Below are 23,883 nucleotides of genomic sequence, written 5' to 3'. Positions count from 1 at the left end.
GTTTGGATAGATATAAAGGATAGTAGAAGAGAAGGCAGCAGTGCAGAAAACTAAAGATGAAACAGCACTACTACAGCTCGGGGCCCTATGCTCGCTACGGCACATATTCATTAAAGCGTAATGAATCCCCTGAGGTCATTTACGCACTGCAAATAAATTTTAGCTTTTGTGTTACAGGCAATAGCGGTAAAATTTCAAAGGCAAATTGTTGTATTCGTGCTAATTCAAATTTCTTCATTACAGGCAATGCTGTTGTAAATACAAAAATAAATTGTCGCATCTGGTTCAAAGCTAGTTTCTCCATTACCGGTAATAGCGGTGAATGTACAAAGATAAATTGTCGTTTACAGTGCAAAGCGTGTACCTGTACGCTGTCATTATTAAGTTCTTTACATTTTCTTACAAATGCAAATTGCTCGAAATCTACGTTCTCGTCACTCGGTTTGATAACACGTTCAGGTTTGTGTGTGAATCTGTTCGTCTGTGTCATTTCGGATTTCAAGTTGCGTAGCTTTTCAGATTTTAAGTCGCGTGGCTTTTCGGATTTTAAGTCGCGAAGTTGCTGTAAATTGCTCACATTATACACGCTGCGTGACTCTGATAAATGCTCGCAAGGTGGCGGATTCTGTGACGTATTGGTGACTGAAATAGTTTTCAACTCTGTTACTGTAACACTTTTGTCAATTTGGTTGATTTGTCGTGCAAATTTCTCGTCAACTTCCGTATTCGGAGTGTGTGAAACTTCCACTGACTCTAAATTAATTTCGTCGCGAATCTGTACTTCGTTTTTAGGACATTCTTCAGTGACTGCATTAATTTCATGTAACTGTGTTTCGTTCGCTGAACATTGTTCAGTGACTTCATTAGTCTTGTCTTTATGTGATTCTGTTGTACCTACACGTGTGCTACTTGATTCTTGTGCAACAGTGCCAACTTTTTTATTACTGTTATTAGCACAAGTCTTGGTATCCTCACGTAATTGATTTGTATTATAATAATAATGCGCGGCAATGGCATCAAGCTGTTCATTAATCTGTTCATTCCGTTCACTAAGTTGTTTGATTTTTTTATTAATGTCGTCTTGATCTTCATTCGATTGTTTATTTCTTTCATCAATTAATTCACGTTGTTTGCGCTCGTTTCTCAGTATTTCAGACATTAGTTGTACAAATGCCGCAATTTGATCCAATGTAACTTTCCCTACTCTATTATTCGTGCTGTTTGCTCGTGTACATGGAATTGTTGCGCTTTGTATGACCATTTGGTCATTCTGTAATTTACAAAAACGTTTCTCACTCGAGTCCGTCATATTTTCGGTACACTGACCACTTTCATTAGACAAATTTGTCTGTTTGTCACGAGAATTTTTCACACCAGGTGTGTTAGGCTGGGCAGCGCTCATTACTGTAGACCGCTCCGCGTCATCAATTGTCGTCAATTTAACAGACGAGACAATTGAGTTCGTTTGTTCATCATTAAGGTAAAAGTCATCATTAGTGGTTGGAATGCACTGATTGTTAGTGAACGCAGGATTGTCATCATTACGTTGCGTATCACAATTACTATCGGTCACGTTGTTTAAGTCGGTAATTTCATTCACAATACTTCGCGATACACTATTCACAGTCTTTCGCGGCATTTTTACAATAGTCAAAATTTTTCACAAAACAAATAAGCACAATGCAAAAGCAACACACAAATACAACAAAGCAGCAAATTGCCGTTGACCTGTAGAAAGAAAGTCACAATATTATTAAAAGCGTTGCGCCAAATCCTAATTATCTAAGCAAATAAGAGCAGATATCTGACTGTCGCTCAAAAGACTCTCAACGAAATACGATCCTGGACTGGGTGTCGCCAAGTGTAACCTCCCCACCGCAATTTTTTAAAGAAGAAAATATAGCAATACTTAATAGAAATGGGAGCCAAGTGTAACCTCCCCACAAAAATTTTAAAAGAAAATAACGATACTAATTAGAAATGCTGATGGACATGGCTCTATGCGTAACCTGCCCACAATCAAATGTACTGACAATGGCAACAAATGTGAAATTCGCAATCTGACTCAATTATAAATCCTTCAAAAAATTAAAGTCCATTCAGTGACAAGAAAATTCAATTAAACCGGAATATCGGTTTTTGGCCCTGTGTAAAAACAATCAGAATTAAAGTCTTACCTCAGAATAAATGGATGTCACATATCTGCTCTTGTTGTTGCGCACCACTTGGAGGAACTACATTGCAAATAATAATATTCTCCTTTTTTTTGTAATTCTAGTGAAATTTTTCTTCAAAAAGAAGTGGAATGAAATGGGAAGTGCAACGAGATCTTTAGTTCAAAAAAATTAAACTTTTGAGAAAATGCTTTTGAAATAAAAAATTATTATTGGGAGACTTGTTGGAGAATAATTACAATAAATAAAATTTTTCATTATCTAATGATTATATTAATTAACAGTATACCTTATTCCTCATCTTGACCATTGTTGCCGACCGCCTACATCACACAACCGCACTGGGCTGCTATTACTGACCGACCGCTCTGCATGACGACTACAGACTGAGTACTGCTCTCCACTAGACAGAGCTACAGACTCGCAACGACTGAACTGACACACTCGCAACGACTGACTGACTGCTACTCTGCATAGCGACAACTAACTCGCAAAGACTACTACTGACTGAGAACCGCTCGCAACACTCGCGCGGTCAAGCGCATACACTCTGGTCACAGATGCTACAATGCCTCGCCATCGCTGCTGCGTTACATACGTGTTTCAAGTTATAACAGTTTACAGTCCTGTTTGTCTTTCTCATTGTAGCTAGATGAGTCAGTAGATACAGTCGATTCACCACAAGTTATGATTTTTTGCAAGACTGATATTTTAGGATTTCAGTGTAAAAGAAGACTTGCTTACAATTTTTACCTTGAAAGATACTTCACAAGTTTTTGCAATGCTTTCAGATTCTTCATTTCTAAATATGATATGCAAATTGAGAAACTTGGTGTCTGTTACTGCTGATGGGACGCCTTATGTGTTAGGCAAACAGAAAGGATTTTGGACCTTGTGTGGGAACGACAAATCTTTCCACCTTTCCTTAGCTCTGTTCTGTCAAGACAGAGTCTTTTCACGGCGCGGTTAGAGGCGCCATGTCACGGGTTGCACGTCCCCTCCCGCCAGAGGTTCGAGTCCTCCCTCGGGCGTGGGTGTGTGTGTGTGTTGTTCTTAACATAAGTTAGTTTAAGTAGTGTGTAAGTCTAGGAACCGATGACCTCAGCAGTTTGCTCCCTTAGGAATTCACACACATTTGAAAATTTTTGAACAGACTTTCCAAAAAGTGGATATGGAATATATTTAAAGTACAATGAATACTCTTTTCTATTGCGTTAAGACCGAACTTGAAGAGGAAATAATTCAATTTCAAAGTAACATTATCTTAAAATCAGAGTACAATGAAAATAACTTTTGGGTCATTCCACACCAAGTGGTCTAAAACTGAAAAAAGTTCCCACCATCATGGTCTCCAATTTTCGTCAAATTTTAACTGTAGCTTTAGTCAAGTGTTGAAGTAAGTTTCCCAAGATTTCAGGCCTCTAGCTGCAATAGCTGCTGATCTAGACCCCCTTGTCTGAAGTGTACTTAGTCCGTGTGCATGCAACATAAAAAAAATGTCATATTTGGAGTCTAATAAAATCGAAACTAATTCATAAGAATGGTTAGTAAGATGCGACCCTGTACAGTTTTTTTTGCTGATTCCAACGAAATTATGTATAACATTACTCATGCAAACCCCGGTCAAATAACTCGACTCAAAGTATACTTCAAAATTTGTCGTGACACAACGCGACAAATTTTGACCAATATTAAGACTGCAATGATTTCCTTGCAGTTGAAGATATGGACTTGAACTTTTGGCCAAGCTTCATGCTTGTGCTAGACATAATGCAGCCGGATTTGCAATGATCCAGGCCATATGGTCGCCCTGCAGTATCTCTTCAAATTAGGCAGTGTCAGCACAAACGGTAAAATTTACCAAAGTTTCAAGCCAATTACTAAAAAATAGTTGGCCTGAATCTGCTTGTGAATAGTATCACCTAAAAGAGAAACTCTTGCTCTACAAGACTGACATTTGTTTTTTTTGCAACGCGACCATTAAGTACTCATTAACTCACATCAAAGTTGTTATATTTTGTATGCGCGATGCACTAATTTTTCTTCATTTCTAGGAATTTGAATCTTAATAGTCGCTTAGAATTACTGATATAATTGGATATTTCATTCGTGTTTTATTCAGTGATTGGCCAGTGAGAGATGTCAGAAGTTAATGAAGAAGAAGAATCGTTGGCCCCCTGTTCAATTGGAAAAGATGCTGCTGCATCGAAGTGCCATGTTATCTTCTATGCTAAGAAGACTGGATTCAAAGCGTTTAGTGATTTCACAGAATGTGACCAGAAATTGCTTGTTTCGCGTTCAGAAGCCAAACTTGACGAAAATTCCATCATTTGCTTCCACCATGAAGCCCTCTTCCTACATGAATATCAAGCGATGCAAAAGAAATGTTGCAATCCATTCAAGAAGAGGAATCACAATGTAAAAGCTGGACTTAGACTGCTTGATAATGAAACAGCTGCCAAACTTTGCCTGTTAAAGAAAAAAGAAGTGATTGATATAAAACCTGGTCAGAAGCTTTGCCCTCGCTGCATGTCGGCACTGAACCAAAAGCTAGAAGATTCATCATCACTATCAACCCAATCTGAACAAGATTTCACAACGGATGAAACTGAACCAGCCATCAACAAAAGTTTATCATTTATTGGTGCTTCACCATTGAAAAGAAGACAACTAAGTAAAAGAGATAAGCAAAGCTATGCAAAAAGAAAGATCTTGGATGCACAAAGTTTAATTGGGAATCAAATTGCTGCTGCTGTAGGAATCAATTACGATGAACAGCCAAGTTCAAGTAAAAGTCGCCCATGCAATAATTGTGCAGATCTTGATAATCTTATAGAAGAGTTGAAAGAAAAATGTAAAGTGTCAAATCGTAGGACAAAAGTTCAAATATTGACCTTGGTTCCAAGAAGCTGGACAATTAAAGATACGACAACAGCATTTAATGTATCAGAAAGAATGGTAAAGCAAGCGAGAAAACTGAAGAATGAGCAAGGTGTTCTAGCTTTTCCAGCAAATCGGCAAGGAAGGAAGCTTTCAGATGAAGTTGTTCAGAAAGTACATGACTTTTTTCAAGATGACGAATTCAGCAGACTTTGTCCAGGGAAGAAAGACTGTGTGCCTGTGAGAATTTCAGGAACAAAGGTGTACAAGCAAAAGCGGTTGTTGCTTTGCAATTTGAAGGAAATGTACGTGTCTTATCAGAAGCAAAATGGACCAGAAATTGGCTTCTCAAAGTTTTGCGAGCTTAGACCAAAATGGTGTGTTACAGTTGGCTCTGCTGGAATGCACTCAGTTTGTGTCTGTACAATACACCAAAATGTCAAGCTTATGCTCACTGGTGCATCAATCAATGAAGACTACAAGGAAATTCTTAGCAAAGCTGTTTGCAGCTTGGAAAACAAGGATTGTATGCTTCATCGTTGTGAAAACTGCCCTGGTCCAGAAGGTGTAGAAGCAGTTATTGCAACATATTTTGAAGATAATGACCCTGAAGAACTGATTGAGTACAAACAATGGATTCATACCGACAGGGATACTTTAGAAACAAAGCAGCTTTCAACAGAAGAGTATGTTGAAGATATTGCAGCAAAAATTTGGAACCTGTCTTGTCATCACTACATTGCCAAGCATCAAAGCCAGCACCTGAAAGCTCTCAAAACTGATTTGAAAGAAGGCGAATTCATAATACTAATGGATTTTGCTGAAAACTATTCATTTATTGTTCAAGATGCAGTGCAAGGCTTTCACTGGGAAAACAGTCAAGCAACAGTTCATCCATTTGTAGTCTACTACTGTGAAAACGAAGAGGTGCAATGTGTGAATCTTTGTGTTATTAGTGACTGCCTTCGACACGATACGATTACTGTCCATGTTTACATTGGAAAAGTAATCAATTACCTGAAGATGCAATTTTCCAAAATAAGCCACATCCACTACTTCAGTGATGGTTCAGCTGCACAATATAAGAATTTCAAGAATTTTCTCAACTTATGCTATCACAAAGAAGATTTTGAAATAACAGCAGAATGGAATTTCTTTGGAACAAGCCATGGAAAGTCGCCTTGTGATGGCATTGGAGGCACAACAAAACGGTTGGCAGCAAGAGCAAGTTTGCAACGTCCATATGAAAACCAGATTCTAACACCCAAAGATCTTTTCAACTTCTGCAATGATAATATCAATGGAATCAAATTCTTTTTCATCAGCAAAGAGGAAGTTGAAGAAGAAAAAGCTTCTCAAGAAGAAAGATTCCTGCAAGGGCACACTCTAGCTGGCACAAGAGAAAACCACCATTTTTTGCCCATTGATATGACGACAATTAAGGTCAGTAGAGTTTCTAATGATGCGACATCTTTTTTGGCCAAAATTAGTGCTGCTGAAGTAGTAGTTCAAGTCATGGATCTTCAGCCTGGGCAGTATGTTGCTTGCATTTATGAAAAGAAATGGTGGATTGGAAACATCGTTGAAATCTCAGTCGAACAGAAAGATGCTTTCATAAGCTTTATGCATCCTCATGGTCCTGCAAGTTCATTTTATTGGCCCTTAAGACGTGATACTTGCTGGATTCCAGAACAACTTATCATTGGTGTTATTCCAGCTCCATCAGTGACATCATCTGGTCGGCAATACAGTTTTCCTGAAAGCATTCTCTTGCAAATCAACGATGCTTCCAGAATGATGAAGTAACTGAGGAAGACAGGCTTGGGAACCTGCATAAAGAAACCCACAATCAGGCTTGGGATCCTGTGGTAAAGACACCCTGTAATCAGGCTTGGGAACCTGCAGTAAAGATACCCACCCGTGGCTGTTACTGCATGGCTATCGGGCGTGGCCCCTATGGCGATGGGGATGCTGGTTTTATTGTGATAACCAGTAATGGCTCAGCCATCATGGACCAACGCAGGGCACTGCGCACACAAAATATAAGATACTTTGACCTGAGTAAATAAGCACTTAATGGAAGCGTTGCAAAAGAAAAATATATCCATCTCGTAGAGCAAGAGTTTCTCTTTCAGATGATACTATTCACAATTAAATCCAGGCTGACTATTTTGTAGTAATGGGCTTTGAACTTTGGTAAATAAAGCCATTTGCGCTGACACTGCCAAATTTGAAGAGATTTTGCAAGGCGACTATAAAGCCTGGGTAGTTGGAAATCCAGCTGTATTATGTCCAGCACAAAGATAAGACTTGGTAAAAAGTTCAAGTCCATATCTTTATCTGCAAGGAAATTATTGCAGTCTGAATATTGGTCAAAATTTGTCGCATTAAGTCACGACAGAATTAGGGGTACACTTTGAGTCGACTTGTTTGACCGGATTTTGCATCAGTAATCTTATAATTAATTTCGTTTGAATCAGCACAAAAAACTGTACAGGGTCTCATCTTACTAACCATTCTTATGAATTGGTTTCAATTTTATGAGACCCCAAAAATGGCATTTTGTCTGATGTCGCGCGCATGCGAACTTACTACCCTTCAGACAAGGGGGTGTAGATCAGCAAGTATTGCAGCTAGAGGCTTGAAATCTTGAGAAACTTAATTTAGCACTTGACTAGTGCTACAGATAAAATTTGAAGAAAATTGGAGACATGATGGTGGGAAGGTTTAGACCACTTGGCATGGAATGACCCTTTTGGAAATTAGTGAGTGTAAAAACCTAACACAGTAAAGACGGTATCACATGTTTTATCGTCCTCTGGACCAATTTATTAGCTACCGTAGGTATCGTTACCAATGATGGACATTGTGAACTCTTTTAAGTGTAGAAATAAACTGACCGATCCTCATCTTTGAGACTGTGACAAATTTTTCACCAGATTGTAATAAACTTGCCAATGATATGCAAAGCTAAGCATCAAAAGTTTTCAACATTTATGATGGTGTATATTTTAATTTTTTTCACATGTGTAGTATCTTGAGAAGTATGGCTACAAGTTTTAATAGACAGTAAATTACCTTTTATGTATTCTTTGTAATTAACATGGATGATTTTGGCTACAGTGTTGTTTTGTGCTTAAAACTTTATGAGTTTTTAAGTCGGCAAGTCTCTAAATGGACTAAATTGCATGTTGTAGATCTCAAACCTAAAAAGATGAGCACCCCTGATGTAGAGCATGATTACAATTTCGCAACAATGGAACTGGATAATGGTCTGGCACAGTTATTGCATCGCCGCATAGACGCCATATTCCACTCATCTTAGGAACCAGATGCAGTGCAGGCGAGCAGGCACCACTTAACTATTGGATAATTCCTTGTTTTAATAAGGTGACAGACTGAGTCTTACGTGTACTTACCAGCCCTTCGCTTGGATCAGTTTGGCGCTGCGTACGGCCGTGCTGCAGCGGAACCCTGTTGTGGTTCGGCAGGTCACACCGTCCACTGGTCGAGAATTCGCCACGTCCGGCATCAGCGTGGGTAGTACGCCAGGAAAACGGCGCCGATGATCGGCTCTGAAACGTCGGCGATTGCGAAGTTCCAGATCAAGGCACGGCTTAGTCCCAAGTCCAGTTCCACACTGAGTTCCATAGAATGATATTGTGGAATTGTTAGCAGCTGACAAGCAGAACGTAGTCGGTTGCCGACGGCAGTGCACCGACGCCCGTGGCAATATGCTCAAATCGAAACCTGTGTCTACTAGATACTTTATTCCGGGCATTCTGTCATTAATAAACAGATGCTGTGATCCTGCCCAGCAGTCGGCTGGGCCTAAGACTGACTGCCGCTCGCATTTGGGAACAAGAATAAACTTGAGCACTTGCGTGCATGTTCACCAAACTTTCGATGAAACCAGCATACCGACTGTTCTGAATTGGAAAACAAGTGTTATTGGAGGATCGACTCCCGGGCCTGCCATGGTAATGTTTCTATCCCTGTTGGTACTTTGTCGAGACAGTAATTCGCTGAGCTGTTTGCATCGAACGTCTATCTTCTTCACTAGTGAATCATAATCAGTGCGAGTGACCTATACTTCTGCTGTACTGCTGCATGCCCCTGCCAAGGTGCTTACTCGTGTAGGAGTGATAGCCTCTTATATGCAGCCCATAAGTTCTGCAATGGCGTCTGTGACATCTCCGTTAGGGGTGCTATGATTGCCTTAACTTCTGGTAGTAGAAGACTATTCAATGGTAGGGCGACGGGTTACGATCCCCGATGTCTTCTTGCGTGAGCACTTACCAGATGCGGTCTTCTTGTGAAGCGGTTACTCTTTGGATGAACTAAGTTTTCAACTCCTTGTAAGCTGCTTCCGCTGGTGACGCAGTTACATATTGAACTTCCACAGCCTATCAACGGTTTCACTACCAAGGAAAACATCGTTGACTCCGCAGAAATTCAGATGGTTCAAATGGCTCTGAACACTATGGGACTTAACATCTTAGGTCATCAGTCCCCTAGAACTTAGAACTACTTAAACCTAACTAACCTAAGTACATCACACACATCCATGCCCGAGGCAGGATTCGAACCTGCGACCGTAGCAGTCCCGCGGTTCCGGACTGAAGCGCCTAGAACCGCACGGCCACCGCGGCCGGCCCGCAGAAATTCCTGCATAATAAGAACCTGCGTCGACTTGAGAGAACCACAGTGCTGGAGTGTGTAGCCAGAACGGTGGCAAGAGTACGGCTAATAACGATACTCTGGTTTCTTCTTGCATGTTGTAATCGTCTTCTTGTGTGGGTATTTAGGCTCGCATCAGGCCTATGTCACCAAACGTGGGTGCAGTAGTGATTAGGACTGCTCGACTCCGTTAGGCACGTATCTTCCAAGCCTATCAATGTGTATAAATATACACTCTCTGAATTACGTAGAACAATAACTATTTATCAAAACAGTGAACAGTTGCACTCGACTCACTTATGAACATTTTTTTTTATTTTTTATTTATTTATTTATTGTTCCGTGGGACCACATTTAGGAGAAGTCTCCATGGTCATGGAACGAGTCAATACATGAAATTATAACACGATTGTAGAAACAGATAAAATGAAATATAAGAAACATATTCAGGCGACAAGTCGTTAGTTTAAATAAAGAAAATCAAGAATGTAACACTGGAATTTGCTTAATTTTTTAGCTCTTCCAGGAGCTCCTCGACAGAATAGAAGGAGTGGGCCATGAGGAAACTCTTCAGTTTAGACTTAAAGGTGTTTGGGCTACTGCTAAGATTTTTGAGTTCCTGTGGTAGCTGACACGCTTTACAGGAGTGTAGACTCGGCTTCGGTAAGGCTTAAACTGTTAATGATGAGTCAGGTGGTTGGGTGATTCGGGAGAGGGACCAAACAGTGAGGTCATCGGTCCCATCAGGTTAGGGAAGGAAGTCGGCCGTGCCCTTTCAAAGGCACCACCCCGCACTTGCCTGAAGCGATTTTGGGAAATCACGGAAAACCTAAATCAGGATGGCCGGACGCGGGTTTGAACCGTCGTTTTCCCGAATGCAAGTCCAGCGTGCAAACCACTGCGCCTCCTCGTTCGGTGATGAGTCAGTAATCAAGCTTTATGAAATTTTGAACCACAGTCTAAGGTAACAGACGCAACACTCCTTCTCGTTTTTGTTACCCACAGCGAGAGCAACGACCCAAGCGGCCGGCAAGCGACACTTCTGAATACGATATCGGATGAATGCGAATACTAACGTTCATATTGTTTTGTAACTTAGTTTTTACTGTAGGGGGTGTGTTGAGTGCCACAAAAATCGACAGTAACTTGAAAATGATACCACATTTGTTATTATTTAGTTTTCTAAGCACCCTGGGAGGCACGAAACGGTACTTTGTAAGGCAGTTTTTTTATGATACTCTTTTAATGTACAGACATTTTCTGAACGAAGTCGTTTTCCTTTAATAACAAAAAATGCTAGTAAATACCAGAAGACCCGACCTTTTCTAGAAAGACGTCATACATCTACCCAAAAAAGCAGAGTTTTGTTCAGTACAGTTTCAGCCCAATCAGTGATTGTGGAACGTAGGAAAACGGTATGGAATGTAATACCTATATCATTTAACGTATCAAATAAGCCACCACAACTGTAGCTCAAGGAAAACCACACAGACGTCCTAATAAGCTGTCTTTAAACGTATTTCATGATAATTCATTTCTCTTAGTAATTTACTAAAGCATGGAATGCAAAAATATAATAACTATTTGTTAATTACGTAGAAAATAAGTGAAAACAAACATCCTTACGACTTGTGTAACTGTCTGGTTTCTCACTGCTTGGAGCGCTGGTGTTGCTCCAGCTATCATACGGTAACAACTTTCGCACCAGAGAGTGTCTTGACTCATGTCCTAATAAGTCGTCAAAAGAGATAAAACTCTTTCCCAACACTGAAGAAACGAATTCCACATTATTGTTGCTAAATCTGAGCCACAAACAGCAAGAATGTTCAACACATTTGCTTTTGAAGCAAAAGTAATTACATTTACTAAAATATTCGTATAGCAGAGTGTCTCCATAATTTTTTTAATTGTCAAGGAAACTGCCTATGATAATAACAACAGACAACAGCAGAAATATATGCTTCTCATGGATGAAATACGCGTTTATATTCTCTCGCTTTCAATGGAATAAGCTGCAAATATACACATACTCGAAAGTATTTCTTTGTGAAAAATTGTAGCTTATGTTATTGAATCAATGTGATTCAGCTGTTTTTAAACGTATTTCATGATAATTCATTTCTCTTAGTAATTTACTAAAGCATGGAATGCAAAAATATAATAACTATTTGTTAATTACGTAGAAAATAAGTGAAAACAAACATCCTTACGACTTGTGTAACTGTCTGGTTTCTCACTGCTTGGAGCGCTGGTGTTGCTCCAGCTATCATACGGTAACAACTTTCGCACCAGAGAGTGTCTTGACTCATGTCCTAATAAGTCGTCAAAAGAGATAAAACTCTTTCCCAACACTGAAGAAACGAATTCCACATTATTGTTGCTAAATCTGAGCCACAAACAGCAAGAATGTTCAACACATTTGCTTTTGAAGCAAAAGTAATTACATTTACTAAAATATTCGTATAGCAGAGTGTCTCCATAATTTTTTTAATTGTCAAGGAAACTGCCTATGATAATAACAACAGACAACAGCAGAAATATATGCTTCTCATGGATGAAATACGCGTTTATATTCTCTCGCTTTCAATGGAATAAGCTGCAAATATACACATACTCGAAAGTATTTCTTTGTGAAAAATTGTAGCTTATGTTATTGAATCAATGTGATTCAGCTGTTTTTAAACGTATTTCATGATAATTCATTTCTCTTAGTAATTTACTAAAGCATGGAATGCAAAAATATAATAACTATTTGTTAATTACGTAGAAAATAAGTGAAAACAAACATCCTTACGACTTATGTAACTGTCTGGTTTCTCACTGCTTGGAGCGCTGGTGTTGCTCCAGCTATCATACGGTAACAACTTTCGCACCAGAGAGTGTCTTGACTGTATGTATTAGACTGTGCTATGTACAGACTCTCTGAGAGTAAGTGAAAGGCAAGGCGAAAAGAGCAATGTCGCTGCAACATCATCTGCGGCGAAGGGAGCGTTTCAGCTTGACATATGCAGCGACAGCACGCATCAGACGACTGCACATGACGATGACGTGTCGCTACGTATCTAATCTTTAGCACTGTAAATCTTGATGCATAACTTAACCCATTCCACAGTCCAGAAGGTTTTCTTTCATGAAGGTACTTAGAGAACACGATGTGTGAATGAATGAACGAATGAGTTAATGAATGACTATGGCCGGCGTGTTTCTCCACATGGACTAGCGCCCAGACTAACGTAATCACGCAGCGGTATTCAAAGTCCGTCGAATACGCTACATAATTTCGAATTGTCACCCTCTCTTAAGCAAAATAATAATAATCTATAAGGGAAAATATTACAATCAGAGACCATGCCAAACATAAGTCATAGTTCAGGAATACCATTATCCGTGGTTACGAAAAATAAACAAATTCAACATCTTCACAAGCATCCACGGTCATTATCATGTTATTAGTCATCTACAAATACAAAAGAAGATATTTTTCGACATAATGATAACCCTGGCTACAATATTTTCACCGAGAAAATATATTACTTTAAAAATAAATTAGTTATGCAGTCAAAATATCGCTAACTCCGATAGGCGTGTTATCAGGTGTCATAAGAAGAATTTAAACTCCGAACAGCGGTAGCTTAAACAAGAACTAGCCTAACTCGTAACCGTGGAAAAGGTAACTTGACATAGATGAAACATTGTCTACCACTGTTTCCGTACGCTTGACAAACACTAACAGTCACCAGTACCGTACAAGAAATGCCTGGAAACAAAGTGCTTATCAGTTAAGTGTTGTAGCATTGAGGCTTAGATGTTGCATTATCCATGTGACCATGGGGAACCAAGGTGGCCGAAAGGTAAAGATCTCAGCAACGACTTACAGAAAATTATAAATACCGTACTGCTCCACGTCTATTCTCCCTGGAAAAATAACAAAATTCATTTCAAAGACCAAATGACATTGATAAGATTAGCTAATAATTCACTGTAACATAGACTTACATAAGTATTTTATCAGGCCTGTGATGTTTTTTTCAGTTGTCTTCAATATGCACATCCTGTTTCCTAGTTTTTGTTGACACGCTGTGTTAATAGGAGGGGACATTTTTTTGACAGGATAAAACTGGACAAGCTGTGTTTCTTTTAAGCTACAGAGAACTACCGCGAAAACTGCCGAATAGAGGAGGGTAAACGAAAGGGAACAACATCTGATTTCTTAAAGTGCGAGTTCCTTCTCTGCAGTCTGCGCTGGCAGAAGTTGCTGTCACAAAAACCACGTATTTCGAAATTAATTGCGTGTTATTCAGCATGTGAGTAACATGGTGAATTTGGTTTAAATGTCTGTATACATAAAGAAAAAGACTAAGTCCTATAGGTTTCAGTTTATAAATGATTATCATTTCATCGACGAGGCATTGTGCAATTGTATGATACAGATGGATGAAACTGTAAAAATATGTGGCACACACAAATGGAGGAAAAGGCCAAAGCGGTCACTGCAATCCTAAATACACTCAATGAAACTCTGAGGTGAGTTGCTAGTAAGTTTGGGTTGTGAAACATCACGAGATGGTGTAAGCACTAACTTTGTTGATGGTGCTATGAACAAAAATGTTTGCAACAAAGAATAATGTACTGAAAAATTGGGATAGTCAAGTGTTAATGTGTATGAAAGTCAAAGAAACATGGCTGGAATTAACATGTTATGTTTACACAGAACATGCATAAACAGCTTAAATGCGTTACCAATAGTCCCTTGTAAAATGTACTGAACATGATGGGAAATGATGAAGAGGTGGATCAGCCTCAAAATTGAACGCTGCCGTTTATCCAATGTAAGGATATCCCATTCGATCACCAAAGCCTATGAAACACCAAATTTTGTACTCTAATGTAACGTTATTTATTTTACTTAGGCACGTAGTTGAGGTATAGGGATGCAGTGTCACCTGTTAATGACTCTGAATACAGGTGATATAAGAAATAAATTGAGAGAATACAGTGGGGTAACACGTGCGTGGCCTGCCCACCGTATTAGGGGTACACAGAACATGAAAAAACGCTCTGGAGAACACGAAAACTAACATATTATTTCTATTTAGGCTTGCCAGTTTCGGCCTTTACCCGAACATGTGCGACTTTTTACGTTCGTATCCGGCTAAATATAAACAAGTCCGGCTTTTGTTAGGCTTTTTGGCGATGAAGTAGAGAAAGCACAAGGCTTGTTCCATTTTAGTGACGTATGTTCAACGAAAGTTTCGGAGTTTTAAAGCAATTATCAGAGACATTGTAAAATCAGGTGAGAGGAATTATAGTAAACATTAACAATATGTACATGATACCAAAGACAACTTAAGAGCACGGACATGTTAATTTAGTACCCATATAAAGCACTTTCATTGGATGACAATAGTTGATTTTCCAACCCGGAAAACAAACAGCAGAAACTATAGATATTTGGTCTAGAAGAAACGTAAAGTTGGATGACAGTAAATTCTTTGATCAGTGGGAAAATTTCACGGAATTCATGCGTAAAAAATACAATTATGTCTTTAAAAAGATTTTGGCACGTATAAAGTGGACATCTTATTTCAAACCACACCATAATGGTTAATTTTACTTAAAATTATTCTGACTGGCAGAATATTACTTTGCAAGTCGAGCCCTAAATGCCCAGTGGGCAAAGGATCGCAATAATCTGCAAACCTATACAATCACAAACATGACGATGTTGCTGTGTAATTTAAAATTATCCTGTCACGAGTTCCACAAAACGATGTCTAAGAAAAATAACGTACTTGTTAAAGTAATTGGGTTCAGATGAGAAATACTAATACGTAACTACAGATAATTGTTCTTTGTTTATAAGTATAGTGCCGGCCGGAGTGGCCGAGCAGTTCTAGGCGCTACAGTCTGGAACCGCGCGACCGCTACAGTCGCAGGTTCGAATCCTGCCTCGGACATGGATGTGTGTGATGTCCTTAGGTTAGTTAGGCTTAAGTAGTTCTAAATTCTAGGGGACTGATGACCTCAGAAGTTAAGTCCCATAGTGCTCAGTGCCATTTACAAGTATAGTTGAAATGATCGAAGTTATCGAGTTATCTTTTCGTTTTGAGTCCCAGAAGAAAAGATAATTGTATATTTTTTTAATGAAGAACTTTTAGTTTACTTTGATATAATATTATTTCAGGAAGAAGACAGGAATTAAGAAGACTGAGCACCTTGTTGTTATAATAATTGCCAAATTATAAGGCTCTTCACTGATTGGCTTTCTTCGGTGTGAGCATGTTTAAGGCTGTTCTTACAAAATAACCGACTGTAGCTGGAATCAATAAACAACTGAAGTTACCAAACTGATTGTATTTCTATTTAAAACAGGCATTCCACCTTTTAGAGCAAAATGTCCGGCTAAATACAGGGTGTATCATAATTAATGGCATAAACGCGTACAGTTGAAAGTACACGAACCTAGAAGCAAAAACGTCTCAGTAAACATAGGGTCGAAAACGCATACCTTAAGAGCTAAGAGCAATTTTTCATCTTCGATACTGTGAAGCAAATCTCTTCTTCTGCAAGCTCTTTGCTTTCCATATTTTGGGATCTGGTAGTATGGACCAAAATAAGAAAACAACGACCAGCAAACACGTGCTCTAAAACGCATATCTTAAAAGTTACCAGCGCTTGATCATTAGATGAGCTGTGTTGCAAAGTAGCAAAGATGAACGAGTACTCGTAGCTCTTAAGGAAAGCATTTTAGAGCACCTGTTTACTGGACTTTTTTTTCTTGTTTGGGTCCATACTACCAGTTCCCAAAATATGGAAAGCGAAGAACTTGCAGTAGAAGAGATTTGTTTCACAGTACCTAAGACGAAAAACTCCTCGTAGCTCTGAAATTATGCATTTTCGACCCTATGTTTACTGAGACTTTTTTGCTTCTGGTATCGTGTACTTTCAACTGTATGCGTTTAGACCATTAATTATGATACACCCTGTATAACGCCGAGTCCGGCTTTTCTGTTCTTGAGCATGGCAACCTTATTTGGCTTAGGATGGGAGGGTACGGACGCTGACGTCAGCGAGTGCAGCTGTTTCACTCTGCTGACGTGTTTGCACAGCCTGCTGTAACAGGGCGCACCACACACACTCCCCTACCTGCTCAGTGTTCTCACAATTGTCTACGAAATGTTTGCGTAGAAACACACCAGTGGGTTCGACGTCAGGCAAGCACGGTAATTCTGTGGCACTGAGCATATTCTGGGTTCCCCGGGGATGTGTGAAAGGCTCTTCGCTGCTTTAATCGGTGTAAGTGATTTACAAGAGAACCTTAGCAACCCGATTAGACTGTTTTCAAGCGAGTCGGCTGTTTTCTAGTCAAGTCAACAGACAATCAGACAAATTAGAATTTGATTTAGACAAGATATCTGATTGTTGTTCCAACGCTACTACTGGCTACAGCATCAACAATTTATCGCTGAGGTGACAAAACCCAATCGCAGTGCTGCTTGTCGCACGCAAAATACGAGTATTAATCATCACTTGATATCAGTCAGTTTTTACGAAACTAGCTGAGGGCATGTGCGCGACCTTAAATTTCAGTACCTCACTTAATCGAAAAGAATCGATCACACACTGTTGCTTTTAAGCTCTAACTGAAGTAAAAATCAATCATGAAGCACGTTCATTAGTACAGACATTAGCAAACATGAAAGTAAAAACATAAAAACTAAACGAATAACGAAAATAAAAACGTAAACATTACGAAATAATCCCGTGGATAATAATGTGGGCTATAACGGATGGTTTAAATTTTTGACCATATCTTTATTTAATATATGCGGAAGATGGCCTCACATCGATTGTTCATTTACCGCAACAGTGATTCGAGATAGCGAAGAAAATATAAATTCGTAGCGCAGACAGAGCGTTCACGAAGTGTTGAGTAAGTTAGTGGAGCTGTGAACCAAAATCATGAAAATCTACAGCCACAATCTCAAAGTTCAACAGCGTTGAGTCCCCTTAATATTCACAGGAAAAATAATGTTCATTGGCACTATTATCGTGACTAAACCAATTAAGTTTGTTCCATTAGTGGCGTTACACAATGCAGGAAATCTTCTATAGTTCATAGCTTCCTACAAGTATTTAAATAACATCCTATTTAGCATGGTTGTAAAATATTCAATCACTGAAACCTGGTTTGAAGTTCTAAGTCCAACAGCATTCAGAGTTCCGAATATATTATAAGTCCTCAACTTGTGGACATAAAAATATTTTAAGTCCGAAGTAACACACTTAAACCTGGTTGCACAGTACCTTCCATGCAATTTACCAAACAGGCCGCATACCGGCAAAAGATCTCAAGTTCTGTCTTGCTTGCCTATTTAAAAACTTGGCCACATGATCATGTTAGTCAGTACACTGTTTTTTAACCGAATAATAGTAATACTTTTATTCTCTGTACATAATTTTTACAAGGATGCTGGGCATGCCTCGGTATTACAATTTAAGAACAATGAAAATAACTTATTTAAAATATACCGCCATTAACGTACTTACAGGTCTAGTTTGACAAGAATGAGACAGGTTATCGGCCGGGGCGCTGTGGTAGGAACCATTGTGGTTTAGGGAAACAGCGGCAAATCTAAATCAGAATGGTCGAATCAAGATTGGAGACCCCACCCTCCCGAATACAAGGCTAGTCTGTTTACGGCAGTGCTACCTCATTCGTTTTTATTTGTGATGTACAAGAAGAAATTATTCAATGCTGTAAAAGGCCAGTGCTACACTGTTCATTCCATGCTCACCCCCAGGCACTGCACACACTACACACACTATATATACAGTGTTTCATAATTTAATACTGCACACACTATCAACTGACGTCAGGACCATAGCGCCGATATCTGTAAATGTACTCGCATGGTGTTGTTAAAATCTCCTGTGTTTTGAATAGAGCTTTACAATGAACTCGACCAATATTTTTGGCTATAATTAATATGACTTTTTCCTGTAGTTTGGGAACTGTTCATACTTTGTGCGTTTGTTCCCCAGACAAGAATTCAGTAGCTAAGAATTGAGTGTGCACATTAATAGTACGTAATTAAAAGTTTAAAGGACAATGATTGTTACACATTGATGACAGGACACTGACGGCATGAGACGCTAATGACATTCTGCTTGCGAATATCTTTGCGTGTTCACACCACTTTAACTGAAAATCGATATTCGTTCCTAGAAATACTGTGTTTGTTGCACAATATACAGAGGCGCAATCTACATTTAATTTAACAGTTTCATTATCCCTCTTCAAACTGAAATTCATGGCATCTATTTTTTTATGTTCAATGTCACTTTATTGCTTATTGACCAGCTGTAAAATTCCTTGAGGGCGACAATTGCTTTCTCTACAAGGAGTTGTGTCGTTTTCTCTGAGCTATAATACTGCTGTCTTCAACAAACAGAATTTTTCTCCATGACTTACACTGCTGGGAAAGTCATTGCTGTTTATTAGGAACAGTATTGGCTGTAATATGCTGCTCTGATGAACTCCTACATTAATGTATTTTGGTGCTGATAAGTTTTTTACTAAAAGTTTATATTTATTTGAGGTTTTGGTTATCTCTGCCCTTTGTGTCCTATCTACTAGGCATGATTGGAACCAGTCATTAGTTACACCTCTTATTCCTAATGCTTCTAGCTTATTTGGTAGAATATTATGGTCTGCAGTATCAAAAGCTTTAGAAAGATCTAAAAGCATGCTTGTGACCTAATCATCTTTGTCCAGAGCATCACATACCATTTTTGTGAATTCCACTATGGCTGCCACTTCAGAAACCAAACTGTGATTCACATAAGGTTGCATTTATTCATTTGCTATTTGATATAAAATCACAGTCCTCTACCCTTCGACATAGACCTAAGGTGAAAGTCTGTTATTTGTAATGCTTTAAATTATATATCAGCCGATTTACTGAGTAATGTGGTCAGTTGTCAAACTCTGAACCAAATTTCACTGGATGCCAGTCTCTTCAGTTGGAGTTTTCACGTTCTGTGTCAGTGAATAATACTTGTAGCTGAAATAACAAAGTTTGATATATTGTTTGTAATGCCTATAATTACTTAATATCGTAACAGCTGAGATATTATTCTGGTTATCAAACTTTGCTGCCATATTACAATTACCTCATTTAAAAAATGCAACAATCCAAAACTAATTGACTCTGAAAAAATTTAAATCACAATACCATCCAGTCTAGTGTGATAGTGACCACAGCATTTTAATATTCATCTGAATTATTGAAAAACATAAATGGAACATAAATTTATGAAATATCTAATTTGCAAAGCACTTGCAATAAAAACTAATTACCTTTCTAAGAATTTATATCTCATTAGGAAGCTTAGGGGCGGAGTATCAGGAACACATTTCTGATTCCATTGATAACGTGCAATTCTTACAAAACCGTATTTTAGGATTTTCTGTAAGAAATCCATATTTTGTATAAGGAAATCACATTATTAAGTTATCCATATTTTGGTACCACCGACAGAGGACCTACAGCAATTACAGATAGTAATAGGATAATGGTGTCATGCTGGACAAACTCGTTTCGTTAATAACAAAATTGTATCAGATGTTAACAAAGGAATCTGCTGTGCAGTGTCCAAAGTAAATTAAAAGACTGTTTCGGAAAGGAAGATGCTGGAGGACAAAAGGTAATGTTTTACACATACAACTGTAATCCGAACACATCATCTGAATTAATTTACTGAAATATAAATCATGATCTTAAATTCTTCATAAAAAACGGAAATATTATAAACTTGCAAAATCTAAGACCAATCTTGAAATCATCTCTAAAATTACTTTGCAATGAGACACTTTATACATCACCTCTCGATCATTTTAAATTCCGTCAGAATTTCATTTATTTTATTTTGGTTGGTTGGCAGACATGTTTGTGGAAAAATAGTGGGCTCCAGTATGGTTGTACCATTTCAATATACATTCAAAGAAATTTTATAGGCAACAGAAAAACTCTTTGAAGCTAATGCATTGCTGTTTGCGAAAGTTGCAACACCCAGAAGGAATTTTGTGAATCATTCTAGAATCGGAGGATGTGGAGAACAGGGGAACTATCATGACGTAGGATTAAGTCTGCAGAAAGTTGGCGTGTACATAGGCACAGCAGTGCCATCTTTTGTGTGATCGAGCAGGTCAGCGTAACTCCACCCTCAGTCGGTTTAGACCCATCAAATGAAGCGGAGACGTGGACTCGAGTGCCATATGCCTCGTCGACATTAAAGGGAGCGATGTTAGTATGTGAGTGACTTCGAACGGGGCAGAGTGACTGGCCTCCTAGAAGCGAGTCTGTTGTGCCACGACATTGAGGTTCGTACGGGGCACGCCGCTACAACATTGATGCGAGTGTGGAACCAGAGGACAGATGAGGGTTGTACACAGCAACAAGCAGGTACTGCACCATACAGTGTGATCACATTGTGGGATGACAGCCATTGAGTCTGTAGGGGAGTAACTGACAGAACAACCTCGTCCGCAGTGTTGGCTAGACGTTGGAGCACTGTAACAGTTGTTGACATGTCTGCTTTGATGGTTCGACGCCATCTGCCTAGTGTTGGATTGTTGGCACACATGCCATTGCATTGGCTTCCATTGCTCGTCAACACCCATGTCTGCAATGGGCACGTACACGCCCGCACTGCCACGCTGAGTTGTTTTTGGGCGAGCCCCACGTCACACGTGGTCCTACAGTGATGGTCACATATATGTGGCAGATTGCATTGTTGAATGGCAAAACGGACAAAAGCTCATGTGTTGATTTTGGGCACCATTGGCTACAATATACGGTCTATCTCTATGTACTGAAGCAATCTGAACAGGAACTGCTTTGTCAAGGAGGTTTGAGATCCTGAGGCACTACCTGTCACGCAGGCAGCTCCACATGCAATATTTCATCAGGACAACGCCCTGCCATAAGTGGTGAGGAATGTGCAAGCTTTCTTCGAAGAACGAGATCTTTCATTGCTTACCTGGGCTGCACGTTCGCCCATCGATCATGCCTGGGATGTTATCGGACGATTTTGGTCCTCCTCCAGCCATTATCGATGTGTTACGGACGCGCCTAGAAACCGCGCGCACCGTACTGAATTCTGAACGGCAAGGTGCATTCACAATCGAATATATAGCATCACTATACTCTCTTGTGGGAAAGTTGTCACCGTTTGTCTTCCGGAGCGACACTAGCACTCCAAGCGGTGAGAAAGCAGTCAGTCACATGCGTCACAAGAATAATGTTTATTTTTAATTATTTTCCACTTAATTAACGAAATAGTTGCTGCACTTTTAGCTTCCATGCGTTAGTAAATTACTAATAGGCGTGAAATAACGTCAAATACATCTTAAACCAGCCGAATCACACTGATGACATAAGCTACAACTTCTTCATGACAAAATATTTTCGAATATGTGTGTAATAGCAGCTAACTCCGCTGAAAGCAATAGAACATAATCATGTATTTCATGCATCAGATCCCCACATTTCTGTCCTTCATTATATATATATATATATATATATATATATATATATAATTGATTATTGATATATTATATATATATATATATATATATATTATCAAGGACAGTGTCTATGATAATGGCAACAGACAACAACAGAAATGTAGGGATCTGATGCATGAAATACATGATTATGTTCTCTTGCTTTCAGGGGAGTTAGCTGCTATTACACACATATTCGAAAATATTTTGTCATGAAAAAGTAGCTTATGTCATTCAATCAGTGTGATTCGGCTGGTTTAAGATGTATTTGACGTTATTTCACGCCTATTAGTAATTTACTAACGCATGGAAGCTAAAAGTGCAGCAACTATTTCGTTAATTAAGTAGAAAATAATTAAAAATAAACATTATTCTTGTGACGCATGTGACTGACTGCTTTCTCACCGCTTGGAGTGCTAGTGTCAATCCGGAAGACAAACGGTGACAACTTTCCCACAAGAGAGTATAGTGATGCTATATATATATATATATATATATATATATATATATATATATATATATATATATATATATATATAAAGAGAGAGAGAGAGAGAGAGTTTAATAATTTGCCCATTCTCACACTTCATTTGACTTTCTAATAGAAGAATATTTTTGTAAACATAATTATTTCTTCTTCAAAAGCGAATGAATTGAAGACACTTAACTGTTTGTGGCACGAATTTAGCAACAGCTGCGGATTTTTTTTTCTGTTCTGGGAAGCAGTTTTGTTGCTTTTGGCGATTTAGTATCACGCCTTTGTGGTTTCCCTTAAGCTACAGGTGTGGTGACTTACTTGGTACATCAAATAGGAATTACATTTCATACAGATTTCCTACGTTCCACATTCCCTGATGTGACTGGAAGTGTTTCGAATCATTTGACTCGAGCCGCGTCTCTAACTTGTTGAATAAATTTAATTGGAGTTACAATTCTCACGAACAGCATTGTATAAAATGGCGGTAGCCTTCAGGCGGGTTAATTCTATGTTGAATACATCTTTATATTTCGTTTTGTGATATCATATTCCTTGAACTGATGGGGAAATAGATGTCTTTAAATACATTTTGGAGAGACGCCAAGTGACACTTGAGAGTGAATTGATGTTATTGTAGGTCACATAGACCTGCAATACTTATAACGTTTGTGAATGTCAACCAAACATGGATTGGCAACAGTGCATAAATATGTCCGATATCACATGTGATCGTCTTTTGTCAGAATTTTACGAAATAAATAGTGAGTTATATATATACAGTAAAGTTATGAAGACACATTTTTGTTTATCAGTATTTACATTGCTGGTAGAAGCGGACCTCGGGGAAGATCAGTTTGGATTCCGTAGAAATGTTGGAACACGTGAGGCAATACTAACCTTACGACTTATCTTAGAAGAAAGATTAAGAAAAGGCAAACCTTCGTTTCTAGCATTTGTAGACTTAGAGAAAGCTTTTGACAACGTTAACTGGAATACTCTCTTTCAAATTCTGAAGGTGGCAGAGGTGAAATACAGGGAGCGAAAGGCTATTTACAATTTGTACAGAAACCAGATGGCAGTTATAAGAGTCGAGGGGCATG

This window comes from Schistocerca piceifrons, chromosome 5 (assembly GCF_021461385.2).
Source record: "Schistocerca piceifrons isolate TAMUIC-IGC-003096 chromosome 5, iqSchPice1.1, whole genome shotgun sequence".
Taxonomy (NCBI): domain Eukaryota; kingdom Metazoa; phylum Arthropoda; class Insecta; order Orthoptera; family Acrididae; genus Schistocerca; species Schistocerca piceifrons.
Note: the sequence above shows the minus strand (reverse complement) of the source record.